This window comes from Leptonychotes weddellii, chromosome 9, assembly GCF_054177405.1.
Source record: "Leptonychotes weddellii isolate Sample4059 chromosome 9, ASM5417740v2, whole genome shotgun sequence".
NCBI lineage: Eukaryota > Metazoa > Chordata > Mammalia > Carnivora > Phocidae > Leptonychotes > Leptonychotes weddellii.
Window position 1 is genome coordinate 28,771,695 of NC_138377.1, and position 4,731 is coordinate 28,776,425.

Genomic DNA, 4,731 nt, shown 5'->3' on the forward strand with positions numbered 1-4,731 from the left:
CTAAAGAAGGTAGGGCAAGTTTAAGTGAAAGGGCGTGAGTTGCTTTAAAGGAAAATGTTGAGTAGATCGTGGCAAAGTTGCATGAAATGATCCCCGAAGGCCCTCAGTTTGGGGAAACACGGTAACAGTGGGAGTGGAGGGCTGGGGGCTCTGCATGGGGCATGTGGGGAATGTCAACACCTCAAGATGCAGAGGAGGCATGCCAGCCATGGAGGGAGACTCAGGGACTCTTCTAGAAAGAGGGAGAAATTTATCAATTTTTTTCTTTTAGGGTTATTGCTTTCTGTACCTCATCTAAAAAATAACTTGCCTCCTCCAAGCTTGTGAAGATGGTCTCCTACATTTTCATTCAGGAGCTTTAGAGTTTTGGCTTTTATGTTTAAGCTTGTGATACATTTTGAACTAACTTTTGTGTATGGTAGGAGATAGCGGTCAAGGTTCATTGTTTTCTATAAGAGTAACTTGTTGTTGGGGGCGCCTGGGTGGCTCAGTCGTTGAGCGTCTGCCTTCGGCTCAGGTCATGATCCTGGGGTCCCGGGATCGAGTCCCACATCGGGCTCCCTGCTCGGCGGGAGGCCTGCTTCTCCCTCTCCCCCTCCCCCTGCTTGTGTTCCCTGTCTCGCTGTCTCTCTCTGTCAAATAAATAAATAAAAAATCTTAAAAAAAAAAAAAAAAAAGAGTAACTTGTTGTTCCAGAATGCTTTGTTGATAAAACTTTCTTGTACCCACTGAATTGCCTTGATGTCTTTTTCAAAATCAATGAACTATATTTTGCGTGGATCTGCTTCCGGACTCTCCTGTTATGTATTTGTGTAGTCTTCCAATACCACACTGTCTTGATCATCATAGTCCTATCATAAGTCTTCAAATCAGGCAGTGTGGAGTTCTACTATTGTTTTTCTTCTTTTTAAAGATGTTTTTTGGCTATTATTGGTCCTCTGCATTTTTTAAAAGATTTTATTTATTTATTTGAGAGAGAGCACGAAACCGAGCGTGAGCATGAGCAGGGGAGGAACAGAGGCAGAGGGAGGAGCAGGCTCCCCTTGAGCGGCCTCCATCCCAGAACTCTGGGACCCTGACCTGAGCTGAAGGCAGCCGCTTAACTGACTGAGCCACCCTGGTGCCCCGGTCCTTTACATTTCTGTATAACTTTTAGAATCAGCTGTCCTGATGGGTCTTTGCTTAGGATTGCATTGAATCTATTGCACTGATTTTGAGGCACCCTGATGTCTTCACAATACTGATTCTTTCAGTCCATGAACAGGGCATATCACACTACTTATTTTGTTCTTTAGTGTCTCTCAGGAATGTGCTCTCATTTCCAGTGTATGGGGCATATATATCTTCCACTTACATGATTCCCAGGTGTTTTATGCTATTATGTATCATTTTATTAATATATGATACATGTATAATTACATATATATATTAGATTGTATGCATCTTTTAGAGTAATCTCTGTGCCCAGGGTGGGGCTCAAACTCAGGATCCTGAAATCAAGAGTCGCATGCTATACCGACCGCGCCAGCCAGGCGCCCCAGCCTGTATGCATTTTTAAAATGACGTAAATGGCATCGTGCTTTGGATCTCATTCTGTTTCTCAGGTTTTATTCTCAGTCCTATATTTTCAGACCCATCCGTGTTGCTCTGTGCACATCTAGTTCATTATTTGCAACGAGTGCATCACACTTCTGATTGATATTCTGCATTTGCCCCTTCAGCTTTACTCTCCACCTGTCTCCTTCCTGCTCCATGCCCTGGGTTCCCTTGCCCTCCAAATTCCCAATGGCTTGGCCCGTAGGGGCATAATCAGGAGATCAGAGGGCAGGAAGAGAGAAGAGAGATGTCGGGGTATTTGCCTCCCTCCTTGCTAGTCCACAGGTTGTCCTTAGCTGCCTTCCTCTCCCTAAGGCCGCAGCTTCTGCCAGGTGGTCCACCCTTAAAGCTACAGTTCTGGTTGATTTAGGTTGTTCTCACCACTGGTCCCACTTGTTAGATCTTGGGGCTCTACCATTCCTTATTGGTCTCCCTGAGCCGTGCCCACACCTTGTAACCAGTCTTTTCCTTAAATTATCTTCATTCACCCCTCTCAAGCCTGCATCTGGTTCCTGCAGGGACCCAATTGATACAATAATCCGTGGTGGACATGGACCACACTTTACCTCTTCACCCCATTGAGATGGACCCTCAGATGCCTCTGGTGCTCCACCATCCGGATGTAAACACTGCTGCACGGAACGGTTTCCTGCAGCCTTCTACCAACTTAGGCACCGGCTTGAGAATCCATTTAGGATACTTGCCAGGAGCATGTCCTAGGGAGCCTGGGCCTCAATCGACTAGGCACTGTCTGGTTATGCTTCAGAATAGCAGCTGACCTGCTCACCAGAAGTTCATAGGCGTTCCTGCTTACCCACCTCCATACCAAAGCCGGGCATCACCTAGCTCTCCCATATTGCCAGTTGATTAGGTGTAAAAGGAGATCTCATTGTTCTTCTCATTTGCATTTCTCTGATTACTCATGAGTTTGAACATCTCTTCAGATGGTTTTTAGCCTTTGGGTTTCCTCTTTCGCAAATTCCCGGTGTACACTACTTTATCACTTTTCTTGGGAACTATTTAAAATGTAAAGCACCAGGCATCAGTGGTCAAGCTTGGCCTTTGCGCAGACTGTTTATAATCTTTATATGGGGCCAAGGTTTTCCTCGCCTTTCTTCCACCCTTTACTCCCTCCCCTACTTTGCTGCCTAACCCTCTCCCCTGCTCCTCAGCATTGACCTTATCAGTACAGTGACCGGCTGAAAAGTCACTCCATCGCAGACACTCAGCGTAGGAAATTGGCATCTAGACCTTGACTCACTAATTTATTCATTTAAATAAGGTGGACACTAGGCAAACCTCTGGGTTACAGATGCATGCCCTTGAGAAGCTCCTACATAAGTATAATCCAGTGAACTCATACCACGCAGGCAGACTGGGCTAGATATGGTAGGGACAGAGAGGTCACTGTGAGATAAAATATGTGAAACCATTCTGGGGCGCCTGGGTGGCTCAGATGATTAAGCGTCTGCCTTCGGCTCAGGTCATGATCCCAGGGTCCTGGGATCGAGTCCTGCATCGGGCTCCCTGCTCCTTGGGAGCCTGTTTCTCCCTCTGCTTCTCTCTCTCTCTCTCTCTCTGTCTCTCATGAATAAATAAATAAAATCTTTAAAAAAAAAAAAAAGAAATCATTCTGAATAATAAATAGAATCACTTGTATTTATTAAGCCCTTAGAATGTGCCAGGCACCATGCCGACTGCTTTACATACATTATTTTGTCTGATCCTTACAACAACCCCAGAGCAGTGTCTCTCAAAGTGTAGTCTGCTGGCCTCTGGGGGATCCCCAAGACCCTTGCAGGGAATCCCTCAAGATTAGGACCATCTGCATAATACTACTAAGATGTTACTTGCCTTCTTCACTGTATGGACATTTGCACTGATGGTACGAAAGCAGTGGTGGGTCCAAGACGCTGATGTGTTAGCAGGAGACAAGGCAGTGCCACCAAAGTCTACTAAGGGTCGTGGGTTTCTCGCCACCACACATTTGCGGAGTCCAGTTTCGCTGAGGAGTGTCCCTGACGAGGCAGTAAGAATTATTATTTTGTTAAATCTCCCCCTGAGTGCCTGGCTTTCGACTATTCTTTTTTTTTTTTTTTTTTTAAAGATTTTATTTATTTGCGAGAGAGAGAATGAGAGACAGAGAGCATGAGAGGGAGGAGGGTCAGAGAGAGAAGCAGACTCCCCGCCGAGCAGGGAGCCCGATGCGGGACTCGATCCAGGGACTCCAGGATCATGACCTGAGCCGAAGGCAGTCGCTTAACCAACTGACCCACCCAGGCCCCCTGGCTTTCGACTATTCTGTGTGACAAAATGAGAAGCACACAGAAAGCACTGTGATCGCCTTCCAAAGTACAGTAGCTGTCTCAAGGAAAAGTACCTGTGTTTCTGAGTTGTGACCCCAATTAGCCACCTTTTTCATGGAGCATCATTTTGACTTGAAAGAGAGGCTGACAGACAATCATGGTATTCATATTTGGATATTTGGCAGACATTTTCTCAAAAATAAACAAAATGAGCCTGCCACTTCAAAGAGAACAAAAGTAAGAATTTTGGAAAACTTGTATCTGCCCCTGTGAACTTGACAGCTTCCTGATGCTTAAAGACTTTTCTGATGAAATTGGTGGTATTAGCCATGTGATTTTTTTTATGTTGATAACAAATGAATCACCTTTTAGAAGATTTGCAATAAAACAATACTTTCCAAATGACAAATGCACGGAATTGCAAGATCGTGCATGGGTAAAAGATCCACTTAAAGTACAAGATAGACCCATGGATTTCAATGGGACAGAACATGAAAAGATTTTTGGGTAGTTTCAGGTTGCACTTTGCAGTTGACCTTTAAGAAATTCCCACTTACTGATTTTTGGTATAATATCAAAGAAGAATATCCACAATCATTTGAAAAGTCCACTCTAATACTCCTGCCTTTTCCAACTGCATATCTGTGTGAGGTTGGATTGTCTTCATATACTTCAACCAAAAGTACGTATCTCAGCAGACTGAATATAGAATAAATAATGAGAATCTAGCTATCTTCTATTAAAAAGATTTGCAAAAATGTAAAAGAACATCGTTCTCATAAATATTTTTGTTTTGGAAAACACAAATAACTTTTAAAATTAAAAATAA